Raw genomic sequence first — 14080 nt, 5'->3', positions numbered from 1 at the left:
GTGATATTTGAGGGATTATTATTTTCAGATTGAGGGATTATTTTCAGATTCTCTATCCATGTCTCAACCGACATCTCAGCTTTCCTACTAAGACTCGAGAGATCAGCACATCCCACCAAGCTTCTAAGCCCCACAATAATCTACCAAAACCCCCATTCCTGTCTAACCTATACAAAAGCCAGCAGCTAAGAACACACAACATCTACAGAACAGAAACTTTATCCCAGCTCAGGGACAACAAAGTCTCTCTCCCATCCTCAGATCTCATCCCTCCTGGACAGGTTCTTTCTTCCCACCTTAAGTCTCCCCACTTCTCAAACATGCTCCATCCAACTGTTGACCAGGTGTCATTTCCACCTTGCAGTCCAACTTCTGTGGGAGGTGGACACGGGGAAAGAAGACCACCACGGAGGGGATGGCTGTATGTGTGTAGGGGAAGTATTGGTAGTAGAACTAAAGATTCTGCCAGCATTTTGTGTCCAACACAGTTGCTACATGTACTATAATTATCTCATTTGTGTGAAAATTCAAGGATCTGCATTCTGCTATTTTCATCAGGCTGAACTGCAGATGCTGAGGAATATGGCAAGAAGTTGGGGTTCAAAGTCTGATGCCAAAGCAGCAACCCGAGAAATAAAACCGCTGATCACCAGCTCCCCACTCAGGCCCAGCCCCCTTTTAGAGCCCCCAGACTCCCCACGCAGGGCCCTAGCCCCCTAGTCTTCCCCGTCAATGCCCTGTTGGCAATACAGCCATCAGGTTCTATCAGAGTGAGCTGTTTTTATATGATTATTTTCCCCCCTGGGAAGACGGCTTTGTCTGTGAAAGTCCCCCCAACCAGGCGCCTTATAAACACCCAAAACAGACAGAGTTGAGGAGAAAGGAGGGGAAAGGAGGAGGGAGCAAGCCCGGAGGGGGGCCCTGAGGTTCGCTGCGGGCAGGATGGGGGTATGAGGCCGGGGTCGGCGGCTCCCAGGCCCCCAGCCCCATCAGGGCGCCCCCCTCCCCAGGCGCCAGAGCCGGGGTCCGCAGCCCCCTAGCACTCCCTGGACGGCCGCGGGCCTCCCACAGGCCTCGAAGTCCAGAGACTGATCCTGCGACCGGAAACGCCCCCCTGCCCAGCAGGCCCAGACCGCGCCCCCCTTTCCTGCCGCCCCCTTCCCGCGGGCCCGGCTGCAGGCCCCGGATCCCCGGGCTCGCGTGGCCGCCGCAGCCGAAAGGGGCGGCCCGTCGGGCGGCCCCGCTCCCCGGCCCTCGCCGCGGCCCCTCCAACTCCAGGTGCTGCGGGGCCAAGGAGAACACAAAAGGAAGGGGGGCCCTGCCAGCGACGCCCCTGCCAGCCCCCGAGACCCCCTGCGCGGGGTCGGCAAAGCATCTGGACACCCCAGAAGCTCCGGACGCCGAAGAGAGAGGCCCCACGAAAATTTCAAGACACCTCCTGGGGGCTGCAGGGGCGGCCAAGTCTCCCCTGCGCCAGGTGCCCCCGGCCACACGGTAACTTTTAAACTTTGGGGCAGGGCACGGGGACCGGGATCCCCAAAAAGGAGCAAATGGGGTTTTAGAGACGATTTATTTTTTGCAAAATCCCACTTTCCAGGTGGCCCGGCGCGCGGCCCCGGCCTGGAAAGGGCTCTCTTCGCCTCTTCCCCAGCCCTGCCCGGCCCGGGCGTCCCCGAACCCTCGCGCGCGGGCGGCTCCGGACGCAGTGGCCCCGGCCTCTGCCCCGCGGGGCTCGGGCCGCGCCAAGCACTCACCTCCGCCGGGCTGCGCTCCCCGCGGGCCTGCGCCGAGCCCGATAAATGGTATGCTATGACTAGAGGTATGATTACGTTATTATTATTAGTAATAATAAGAGTAAATGCTATTTAATTACGGGCGGCCGCATCCTGCTCCCGGCGCCGCCGCCCCGGCAGCTCCGTCCATGTGGCTCTGGAGCGCTTTACTTTCATTTCCAGCCCCTCGGCTGGCCGCTCGCGGCAGCACCCGCTGGAGGCACCGTCTCCCTGCAGCTCTTCCTCCTCGGGTCCTAGAGAGCTCGGCTCCCGTCGCCTCGCCGCGCCCGGGGTGGGCGGCGCGGGCTGCGCACCTGGGGAGAAGGGCGGGGGGCGGGGGGGCGAGTCGGGGAAGCCCCATTCCCCGTCGAAAGCTCATGCCTGGAATTCACCTTTATTTTCTTTAAAAGTGTCCTGCCTTTTAGGGGGGTTTCTTTTGGCAGTTCTGCATTTCTGGGCTGATGCTGCTCAAACCCAGCGCCTCCGCCCTTCCCCATCTGTGTCAAAAGTCCCCCCGCCCCCCTTCTCCGGCTTCCAGGTGCTTTCATGGAAGGCTGCCCAAAACCCTGGTTGCGTTGTGCCCTTCTCATAGATGGGAACCGGAGACACATAGAAGAATCAGGACCTCACTTGGCTGGAGTTTTATGTATAGGATGTTAAAAAAATATTGAATGACACTTGTTAAAGACTACAAGGCCGACTTTATTGGCATCATGATGGGTGTAGGGACCACTGCAGTGGGTTTTGCGGTCGGGGAGAGTATTTGGGCTCAATTCAGAAATCAGCATGGGCAACTGGGAATTTATAAGGAAGGAGAAAGGATCCACTGATTGAGCGCCAGTGCATAGGAAACTGCATCAGAGATGAGAGGATTCTGGCTTAAACCCATCTAACAAGATTCTTGCTGAAGGCAGGGCAAGGTGATCAGACATCACCTGGGGAATGGTGGAAAATGAGGAACCTGATTAGATATTGACAATCAGGGCTGGGTGCAGTGGCTCACGCCTGTAATCTCAGCACTTTGGGAGGCCAAGACGGGTGGATCACCTGAGGTCAGGAGTTCAAGACCAGACTAGCCAACGTGGTGAAACCCTATCTCTACAAAAATACAAAAATTAGCCAGGCGTGGTGGTGGGTGCCTGTAATCCCAGCTACTCAGGAGGCTGAGGCAGGAGAATCACTTGAACCCCGGAGGTGGAGGTTGCAGTGAGCCAAGATCATGCCATTGCACTCCAGCCTGGGCGACAGGGTGAGACTCCGTCTCAAAAAAGAAAAAAAAAAAGATATTGACAATCAGGTATGGAGAATGGGGGAGTCTCGCTAAACCAACTTAGCAGGATTCTTGCCAAAATTGGACAATGCAGCCCAGGGGGCAGTGGCTCACACCTGTAATCCCAGCACTTTGGGAGGTTTAGGCAGGAGGTTCACTTGAGCCCAGGAGTTCAAGACCAGCCTGGGCAACATAGTGAGACCCTGTCTCTACAAAAAATTAAAGAATTAGCTGGCGTGGTGGCATGCGCCTGTAGTCCCAGCTATTCTGGAGGCTGAGGCAGGAGGATCACTTGAGGCTAGGAGTTTGAGGCTACAGTGAGTGATGATCATGCCACCTGCACTCCAGCCTGGGTAACAGAGCAAGGCCCTGTCCCTAAAAACCAAACAAAACAGGCCGGGCACGGTGGCTCACACCTGTAATCCCAGTACTTTGGGAGGCTGAGGCGGGCAGATCACGAGGTCAGGAGATCGAGACCATCCTGGCTAACACGGTGAAACACCGTCTCTGCTAAAAATACAAAAAATTAGTCAGGCGTGGTGCTGGGCACCTGTACTCCCAGATATTTGGGAGGCTGAGGCAGGAGAATGGCGTGAACCCGGGAGGTGGAGCTTGCAGTGAGCTGAGATCAGGCCACTGCACTCCAGCCTGGGTGACAGAGCAAGACTCTGTCTCAAAAAAAAAAAAAAAAAAGAAACAAAACAAAACTGGACAATGTAAAGATGAACACAGAAGTCCAAAAGTCAAGGCCTAGTTGAAAAGTTCAGGGGAGCCTAAATAGAGTTTAGTCGAGGAGAGAATCTTTGCCAGGGATCATTCTAGAAAGGATCTGAGGCTGCTTAGAAGACCTACTAGGTAAGGGGAGATTAACCAGACAGACCAGCTATGCATATCCATGATACTGCCTCAGGACTGGTGAAGAGGCTACATTTGAATCCACAGCTCATGATCCAAAGAGTGTTCATTTAGCACTACCTGCCCCATTAATTCCTGGAGGACTCTCTCAAGAGTTCTCTCAGATTTCCGTCTTAATCCTCTTCATTTTACACACATGCACACATACACACATGTGTATATATTTTTAATTTATTTCAGATCAGCTGTGAGCCTGGCAGACTTTATCTTTACAAATGTTATATCTTCCACAAACATTTGTGCCAGACACAATCTTAGGAACCAGGGATGTAACAGTGAACCAAATTTTAAATATTTAAATGCATTATGGTAAGTTCTAGGAGAGACAAGAACCTGGAGCTGTGATTACCTTTTTTTTTTTTTTTTTTTTTTGAGACAGGATCTGACTCTCTTGAGTAGGCTGGAGGATAGTAGCGTGATCATGGCTCACTGCAGCCTCCAGCTCCTGGGCTCAAATGATCCTCCTGCCTCAGCCTCCCAAGTAGCTGAGACCACACGTACACATCCCTACACCTGGCTAATTTTAAAAATTTTTTGTAGAGATGGGGTCTCGTGTTGTCCAGGCTGGTCTCCAACTCCTGGACTCAAGTGATCCTCCTGCCTCGGCCTCCCAAAGTGCTGGGATTATAGGTGTGAGCCACTGCACACAGTCTGCATTTACCTATTTAATTCTCACAGTAATCCTGGAAGATTGGTTTCATCATGCCCATTTTACAGATGAGAAACTGAAGCTCAGAATGAAGTGACTTGCCCAAGGTAGCAGTTCTGTCTCCAGAGTCTGTGTGCTTTACATGGCCTCCCACGCTTTCCTCTGTCTCTGCTTTAAGGGAGACTTTAAAGGGGAACAAAATGCATCTGAACCTGCAGAAGCTCTCAGACTCTTCCTTCTCTGGGTGCTTTCTCCCTCCTCACTACTCTGAGATCAACAAACAAAAAGACAACTTCAGCTGTGCGTGGTGGCTGACAGCTGCAATCCCAGCACTTCAGGAGGCTGAGGTAGGAGGATTCCTTGAGCTCAGGAATTCTAGACCAGCCGTGGCAACACAGTGAGATTCCATCTTTTTTTTTTTTTTTTTGAGCAAGGTCTCACTTTGTCACCCAGGCTGGAGTACAGTGGCACAATCCTGGATCACTGCAACCTCTGCCTCCTGGGTTCAAGCGATTCTCATGCCACAGCCTCCTGAGTAGCTGGGGTTACAGGAATGTGCCACCCTGCCCAGCTAATCTTTTTGTATTTTTTAAAATGGAGATGGAGTTTTGCAATGTCAGCCAGGCTGGTCTTGAACTCCTGGCCTCAAATGATCCACCCATCTTGGCCTCCCAAAGTGCTGGGATTACAGGCATGAGCCACCACGCCCGGCCTGTGAGGTCCTATCTCTACAAAAAAATCAAAAAATTAATGAGGTGTGGTGACGTGTGTGTGGTTCCAGCTACTTAGGAGGCTGAGGTGGGAGGCTCGCTTGAGCCCAGGAGACTGAGGCTGCAGTGAGCCGTGATTGGGCCACTGCACTCTAGCCTAGGTGACAGAGCAAGACCCTGCCAAAAAAAAAAGAAAAAAAAAAAAAGAAAGTCTCTGGCATGAAGAAGGTAGATGCTTTTGTCCAGATCTGAAAACAGAGTTCAGTGGCCATCAGACATCTCTGCTGTTTAATGGGAAATCAACCCTTAAGACACCTGCGATAGACGCAAGATCATGGGATAGACACAAGATCATGGGCTAGAGGCAGTGAGAGGCTGCGCCTGGCGATTTAGGGAGGCTGGATGGTGTGGTTCTTATGTCACGAAGACATTAGGAAGACCAAGGTCCCCAGCCCTGCCAATCGCTAGCTATGTGACCCTGGCAATCTAGCAGCATCAGTTTCTTCATTTGTAAGATAAAGATAAGGAAACTGAATCCACATAAAGTTTGATTTAAGGATTTTCATGAAATATGGGCGCGGTGGCTCATACCTATAATCCCAGCACTTTGGGAGGCCAAGGCGCGAGGCTTGCTTGAGTCAGGAGTTAGAGACCAGCCTGGCCAACATGGTGAAACCCTGTCTCTACTAAAAATACAAAAATTATCCAGGCATGGTGATGTGCGCCTGTAGTCTCAGCTACTCAGGAAGCTGAGGCAGGAGAATCCCTTGAACCCTGGAAGAGGAGGTTGCAGTGAGCCGAGATTGCACCACTGCACTTCAGCCTAGGCGACAAAGAAAGACTCCGTCTAAAAAAAAAAAAAAAGGCGGCGGGGGTGTGGATTATAATGAATAATGCCTGTAAACCATGTAGTGAAGGCTGAATAAATATAAATGTCAGGCCGGGCATGGTGGCTCACGCCTGTAATCCCAGCACTTTGGGAGGCTGAGGCGGGCAAATCACCTGAGGTCAGGAGTTCGAGACCATCGTGGCCAACGTGGTGAAACCCCATCTCTACTAAAAATACAAAAATTAGCTGGGTGTGGTGGCGGGCATCTGTAATCCCAGCTACTCAGGAGGCTGAGGCAGGAGAATCGCTTGAACCCATGAGGTGGAGGTTGCAGTGAGCCAAGATTGCACCATTGTACTCTAGCCTGGGCAACAAGAGCAAAACTGTCTCCATAAATATATGTGTGTGTGTGTGTGTGTGTGTGTGTGTGTGTGTGTGTTTGTGTGTGAGTTCCCAATACCCCCTAGGCAATTTACAATGAAACACCCTTGACAACTTATCACATTTACCACCATGGTTATTATCACTCTCATTTCATCGATGAGGATGCTGAGGCCAGTTGGATTGCTGCATTTTGCCTCAAGTGAACTAGATGGCAAATGGTCTGGTGATTCCACCACCCCAAGTTGCTGGTGAAATAATGAACACATATTCTTGAAGAGGACTGTCCATCATTCAAGGGGGATTCAGCAGGACACCAGCCTCTTATCTCTTCAAGTTGGTACCAACTTGTTCAATTGTTTGGGCTGCCTAAGATGGTAAAGGGGTCTTTATTACAAGACCCCAACCAGAGGTGAGGATGCTTTGGAGAAAAGGGCCAGGAGGAGGCCGGGCGCAGTAGCTCACGCCTATAATCCCAGCACTTTGGGAGGTTGAGGCGGGCGGATCATGAGGTCAGGAGATCGAGACCATCCTGGCTAACACGGTGAAACCCCATCTCTACTAAAAATACAAAAAATAAGCTGGGCGTGGTGTCGGGAGCCTGTAGTCCCAGCTACACAGGAGGCTGAGACAGGAGAATGGCGTGAATCCGGGAGGCGTAGCTTGCAGTGAGCCGGGATCATGCCACTGCACTCCAGCCTGGGCGACAGAGTGAGACTCTGTCTCAAAAAAAGAAAAAAAAAGAAAAGGGCCAGGAGGCTGGCATCGGTAGGTTTTCTGGGAAGCCCCATGTTGTCAGTCCCATGTTGTCACAGTGTGCTCTATGTCCCCATGTTAAAGCTGAAATAGCAGTAACAGCCACCGCTTCTTTACTATGAGCCAAACACTTTGCATATGTTGATTCTTTTACCCTCTCAAAAACCCTGTAGCTCGGCACGGTGGCTCACATCTGAAATCCTAGCACTTTGGGACGCCAAGGTAGGTGGATCACCTAAGGTTAGGAGTTCGAGACCAGCACGGCTAACATAGTGAAACCCTGTCTCTACAAAAAAATACAAAAATTAGGCCGGGTGCGGTGGCTCACGCCTGTAATCCTAGCACTTTGGGAGGCCGAGGCTGGTGGATCACAAGGTCAGGAGATCGAGACCATCCCAGCTAACACGGTGAAACCCCATCTCTACTAAAAATACAAAAAATTAGCCAGGCATGGTGGCGGGCGCCTGTAGTCCCAGCTACTCGGGAGGCTGAGGCAGGAGAATGGCTTGAACCTGGGAAGTAGAGGTTACAGTGAGCCGAGATCGTGCCACTGCATTCCAGCCTGGGCGACAGAGCGAGACTCCATCTCAAAAAAAAAAAAAAAAATTCATATGTTGAATCTCTAATCCCTGATTTGATGGTATTAGGAGGTGGGGCCTTTGGGAGATAATTAGGTCATGAAAATGAAGCCCTGATGAACGGAATTAGTGCTCTTATAAGAGACACTGGGGAGATTATCTCTCTCTCTGCCAGGTGAGGATACAGCAAGAAAGCAGCCATCTATAAACCAGGAAGGCGGCCCTCACCAACAACCTGACCATGCTGGGACCCTGGTTGTGGACTTCCAGCCCCCAGATCAGTGAGAAATAAATTTCTACTGCTTAAGCCATCCAGTCTATGGTATCTGTCATAGCAGCCTGAGGTGACTAAGATGGGGGTAATATGAGTACTGTACTCGATGGGGTACACCCAAAATCCCAACACTAGGAGGCCGAGGTGGGCAGATCGCTTGAGCCCAGGAGTTTGAGACCAGCCTGGGCAACATGACAAAACCCTAACTCTGCAAAAAATACAAAAAATTGGCCAGGTGTGGTGGCTAATGCCCGTAATCCCAGCACTTTGGGAGGCCGAGGCCGGGCGTGGTGGCTCAGCCCTGTAATCCCAGAATTTTGGGAGGCCAAGGTGGGTGGATCACCTGAGGTCAGGAGCTTGAGACCAGCCTGACCAACATGTTGAAACCCCATCTCTACGAAAAATACAAAAATTAGCCAGGTGTGGTGGCACGCACCTGTAATCCCAGCTCCTCAGGAGGCTAAGGCAGGAGAATCGCTTGAACCTGGGAGGTGGAGGTTGCAGTGAGCCGAGATCACGCCATTGCACTCCAGCCTGGGCAACAGAGCGAGACTCAGTCTCAAAACAACAACAACAACAACAAAAAATTAGCCAGGTGTGGCCAGGCGCGGTGGCTCATGCCTGTAATCCCAGCACTTTGGGAGGCCAAGGCGGGTGGGTCACGAGGTCAGGAGTTCAAGACCAGCCTAGCCAATATGGTGAAACCCTGTCTCTACTAAAAATACAAAAATTAGCTGGGCGTGGCCAGGCACGGTGGCTCATGCCTGTAATCCCAGCACTTTGGGAGGCAGAGGTGGGTGGATCACCTGAGGTAGGGAGTTCGAGACCAGCCTGGCCAACATGGGGAAACCCTGTCTCTACTAAAAATACAAATATCAGCCAGGCGTGGTCACGGGCGCCTGTGATCCCAGCTACTTGAGGCTGAGTAACAAGAAACGCTTGAACCCAGGAGGCGGACATTGTAGTGAGCCGAGATCGTTCCACTGCACTCCTGCCTGGGTGACAAGAGCGAGACTCCATCTCAAAAAAAGAAAAAAAAAAAATTAGCTGGGCGTGGTGGTGTGCACCTGTAGTCCCAGCTGCTCTGGAGGCTGAGGCAGGAGGATGGCTTGAACCTGGGAGGCAGAGGTTGGAGTGAGCCAAGATCACACAACTGCACTCCAGCTTGGGCGATAGAGCAAGACTCGGTCTCAAAAAAAAAAAAAAAGCCAGGTGTGGTGACATGTGCGTGTAGTCCCCAGCTATTCAGGAGGGTGAGCCCAGAATCCTCAAAGCGGAGGATCCTTGAGCCAAGAAGGTGGAGGCAGCAGTGAGCCATGGCTTCATCACTGCACTCCAGCCTGGATGACAGAGCAAGAGGCTGTCTTGAAAAAAAAAAAAGTACTGTACCCAACTGAAAGGGTCTGTGATGGCTCATGATGTGTCCACTTGCCTGGGCCACAGGGTGCCCAGATATTTGGTCAAACACTCTGGGTACTTTTGTGGGGGTGTTTCCAGATGAGTTTAATATTTAAATCTATAAACTGAGTAAAGCTGATTGTCCTCCCTAAGGTGGATGGGCCTCATCCAACCAGTTGATGACCTGAATAGAACAAAAAAGCTGACTCTCCTGCAAAGAAGAGAGAATTCCTCCTCCATGATGGCCTTCAAGCTGGGACATTGACTTTTGTTTTCTTTTTTTTGAGAGGGAGTCTTGCTCTGTTGTCCAGGCAGGAGTGTAGTGGTGCTATCTCAGCTCACTGCAACCTCCACCTCGCAGGAGTTCAAGTGATTCTCCTGCCTCAGCTTTCCAAGTAGCTGGGGCTACAGATATGCGCCACCACACCCAGCTAATGTTTGTATTTTTGGTAGTAACGGTTTTCACCGTATTTACCAGGTTGGCCTTGAACTCCTGATCTCAAGTGACCTGTCCGCCTCGGCCTCCCAAAGTGCTAGGATTATAGGCCTAAGCCACTGTGCCCAGTCGGGACATTAATTTTTTCCCTGCCTTTGGATTTGACCTGAACCATCAGCTCTTCCTGGCTCTCTAGCCTGCTGACTGTAGATCTTAGGACTTCTCAGTCTTCATACTTACATGAGCCAATTCCTTAAAATAAATCACTTTGTGTGTGTGTCTCTCTCTCATATGTACATATATCTCCTGCTGATTCTGTTTATCTGGAGAAGTCTAATATAGGGTCACTGCAAGGACTGAGTTATTATATGCATAGCATTGATATATGTGTGTGTGTTTTTTTTTTTTTTTTTGGAGATGGAATCTCACTCTGTCACCCAGGCTAGAGTGTAGTGGCACAATCTCGGCTCACTTCAACATCCACCTCCTGGGTTTAAGAGATTCTCCTGCCTCACCCTCCTGAGTTGCTGGGATTATAGGCATGTGCCACCACACCCGGCTAATTTTTATATTTTTAGTAGAGATGGGGTTTCACCATGTTGGCCAGACTGGTCTTGAACTCCTGACCTCAGGTGATCCACTCACCTCGGCCTCCCAGAGTGCTGGGATTACAGGCATGAGCCACCTCACCCAGCCTTGTTTGTTTGTTTGTTTGTTTTTAACGAAAAGTTAGGTGGGCCAGGCACGGTGGCTCATGCCTATAATCCCGGCACTTTGGGAAGCTGAGGCAGGAGCATTGCTTGATCCCAGGAGTTTGAGACTAACTAGCCTGGGCAACATAGTGAGACCCCATATCCACAAAAAGAGAAAAAGGAATTTTTTTTAAAAACCAAGTATTTTAAAAATTATTTCTTTTTTTTTTTTTTTTTTTGAGACAGAGTCTTGCTCTGTCGCCCAGGCTGGAGTGCAGTGGCGCGATCTCGAAGCTTACTGCAAGCTCTGCCTCCCGGGTTCTTGCCATTCTCCTGCCTCAGCCTCCCAAGTAGCTGGGACTACAGGCGCCCGCCACCACATTCGACTAATTTTTTTGTAGTTTTAGTAGAGATGGGGTTTCACCGTGTGAGCCAGGATGGTTTCGATCTCCTGACCTGTGATCCGCCCACCTCGGCCTCCCAAAGTGCTGGGATTACAGGCGTGAGGCACTGCGCCCAGCCTAAAAATTATTTCTTAATGCTCTTTTGCATTTATACTAATCTAAACAGATTATTGACAGTTTTCATTTTATTTATTTATTTATTTACTTTTGAGACAGGGTCTCCCTCCGTTGCCTAGGCTGAAGCGCAGTGGTGAGATCACAGCTCGCTGCAGCCTTCAACTCCTGGGCTCAAGCAATCCTACCCCGTCAGTCTCCTGAGTAGCTGGGATTACAGGTGTGCATCACCGTGCTGGTTAACTTTTTGTATAATTTTTTTTTTTTTTTTTTTTTTTTTTTTGAGAGGAGTCACCCTCTGTCACCCAGGCTGGAGTGCAGTGGCGCGATCTCGGCTCACTACAAGCTCTGCCTCCTGGGTTCACGCCATTCTCCTGCCTCAGCCTCCCGAGTAGCTGGGACTACAGATGCCCGCCATCACGCCCGGCTAATTTTTTTGTATTTTTTTAGTAGAGACGGGGTTTCACCGTGTTAGCCAGGATGGTCTCGATCTCCTGACCTCGTGATCCACCCGCCTCGGCCCCCCAAAGTGCTGGGATTACAGGCGTGAGCCATTGCGCCCAGCCTTTTTTTTTTTTTTTTTTTTTTTAAGATGGAGTCTCACTCTGTTGATCCGGCTGGAGTGCAGTGGCGTGATCTGGGCTCACTGCAACCTCCACCTCCTAGGTTCAAGTGATTCTCCTGCCTAGGCCTCCCAAGTAGCTGGGACCACAGGCACGTGCCACAGTGCCTGGCTAATTTTTTTGTATTTTTAGTAGAGACAGGGTTTCACCATATTGGTCAGGCTGGTCTTGAACTCCTGACCTCGTGATCTGCCCACCTCGGCCTCCCAAAGTGCTGGGATTACAGGCGGGAGCCACCGCACCCGGCCGATGAAGGAATTATTAAAAGAGAAGATAATCTGCCAGAAACCATTTGGTACCGGGAAATCCTCCATAAACATTAGAGCAGAATTTAAAACTCCTCCATAGACACCATCCTTTTCAATCTCTTTCATCACTGGATTTTTCAGGAGCTGGAACAGTGCCTATTGGAACATAGATGTTTGATAACTATTTGTAGAACAAATGAATTATTTTAATGATGGTTATTTATCAAGGTTAAATAGTTTGCTCTAGTGGGATGCCCTTGGTTTGTGTCCTGAGAAACATGTGGTTCGACTGTCCTTCATAGATGATGCAGCCAACCCACTCCCACCAGTGGAGGGGACCCTGGGGGAGGCTGCCTTGCCCTGCAGGTGGGCTGACCCATCTCTCTCCAGGGGCTGCAGGCGAGCACCCCATTGGGTGTTGGGAATTTCCCTCCACATTCCTCACATGTCTGGCATACTTTAGCCATTTGTTTTTGATCTGACTAAATGGCAAGTCAGCAGCCTTGGTCTGTTTTCAGGAATCCAACATAAATATTATTATTTATTCCATTTACAATTGGCAATTAAGTTCGTTTTCAGGCACCAGAATGGAATTTAAAACACTCAGTTAAGTAAACCAGACTAATCAGAGGCAGCCTGCTTTTGTCTTTGAAACATTCTTTACAAAAACAACAAAAAAAGGCTGCACAACAGAGAAAGGCCTGGAACACTCTCTGCTTCTCCTGATTCCCCCTTAAACTCACCTCGCACTCACAAGTGAAGTGTATATGTTGAAAACAACCCTAGAAGGCCGGAAATGGTGGCTCACACCTGTAATCCCAGCACTTTGGGAAGCCAAGGTGGGTGGATCACCTGAGTCAAGAGTTTGAGACTAGCCTGGCCAACACAGTGAAACCCCATCTCTACTAAAAATGCAAAAATAAGCTGGGCATGGTGGTGGGAACCTGTAATCCCAGCTACTCGGGAGTCTTAGGCAGGAGAATCGTTTGAACCCGGGAGGCAGAGGTTACAGTGAGCCTTGATCGTGCCATTGCACTCCAGCCTGGGTGACAGAGTGAGACTCCATCTCAAAAAAAAAAAAAAGTAATAATAATAATAGAAAAGGACCCTAGAGACCTGTCTTCTATTCTCTTTCTCTCTCTCTCTCTCTCTTTTTTTTCTTTGAGACAGGGTCTTGTTCTATCATTCAGGCTGGAGTGCAGTGGCCTGATCATGGCTCACTGCAACCAACCTCCACGTTCTGGGCTCAAGGATCCTCCTGCATCAGCCTCCCTAGTAGCTGGGACTCCAAATATGTACCACCATGCCTGGCTAATTGTTTTTAGTAGAGACAGAGTCTCACTATATTGCCCAGACTGGTCTCAAATCCTGGGCTTTAGCAATCTTCCTGCCTTGGCCTCCCACAGTGCTGGCATTACAGCTGGTTGTGAGCCACCATGCCCAGCCTTGTCTCATGTGTAAGTCACACTGTAACTTGGGCCTTAGTTCTTCATTTGTTGAAATAAGGAACAAGATAGTCTTGGATGACACTATCCATCTGTCAAAGGCTATGATTACACTTCTTGGGCCAGGCAGACTAGCTCTCAGGTGATAACTTGAAAGAGAGAAAGCTGGAGAAAGGGCTGGAAGGAGAAAGAGAGAAGATAAGTGTGTTGCTTGGAAACAGTGATGATTCTTTTTTTTGAGGCAGAATTTTGCTCTTGTTGCCTAGGTTGGAGTGCAATGGCGTGATCTCGGCTCACTGCAACCTCCGCCTCTTGGGTTCAAGAGATTCTCCTGCCCCAGCCTCCCGAGTAGCTGGGATTACAGGCGTCCGCCACCATGCCCAGCTAATTTTTTGTATTTTTAGTAGAGACAGGGTTTCACCATGTTGGCCAGGCTGGTCTTGAATTCCTGACGTCGGATGATCCACCTGCCTCGCCCTCCCGAAGTGCTGGGATTACAGGCATGAGCCACTGTGCCCGGCCAGAAACAGTGATGATTCTTGATTCTTCTGACTCACTGGGCACCCTTGGGCAAACCCCCTGTTCC

General features: G+C 50.3%; 2 protein-coding genes across 2 annotated transcripts in view; one reads left to right on the top strand and one right to left on the bottom strand.

Annotated features, from left to right (window-relative positions):
- ZC3H7B (zinc finger CCCH-type containing 7B) overlaps positions 1-2029 on the bottom strand; it is a 58028-nt gene extending 55999 nt beyond the window's left edge. Inside the window, exon 1 of the mRNA XM_003814622.5 lies at positions 1755-2029. The gene's annotated coding sequence lies outside the window, so the exon portion shown is untranslated. The remainder of the gene's footprint in view (positions 1-1754) is intronic.
- The window catches only part of RANGAP1 (Ran GTPase activating protein 1), a 56698-nt gene continuing 43774 nt past the window's right edge, over positions 1157-14080 (top strand). The window contains exon 1 of the mRNA XM_034948549.4: positions 1157-1494. The gene's annotated coding sequence lies outside the window, so the exon portion shown is untranslated. The remainder of the gene's footprint in view (positions 1495-14080) is intronic.

The sequence above is a fragment of the Pan paniscus genome, chromosome 23, assembly GCF_029289425.2.
Source record: "Pan paniscus chromosome 23, NHGRI_mPanPan1-v2.0_pri, whole genome shotgun sequence".
Lineage (NCBI taxonomy): Eukaryota > Metazoa > Chordata > Mammalia > Primates > Hominidae > Pan > Pan paniscus.
This window is presented reverse-complemented; position numbering and strand designations above follow the sequence as displayed.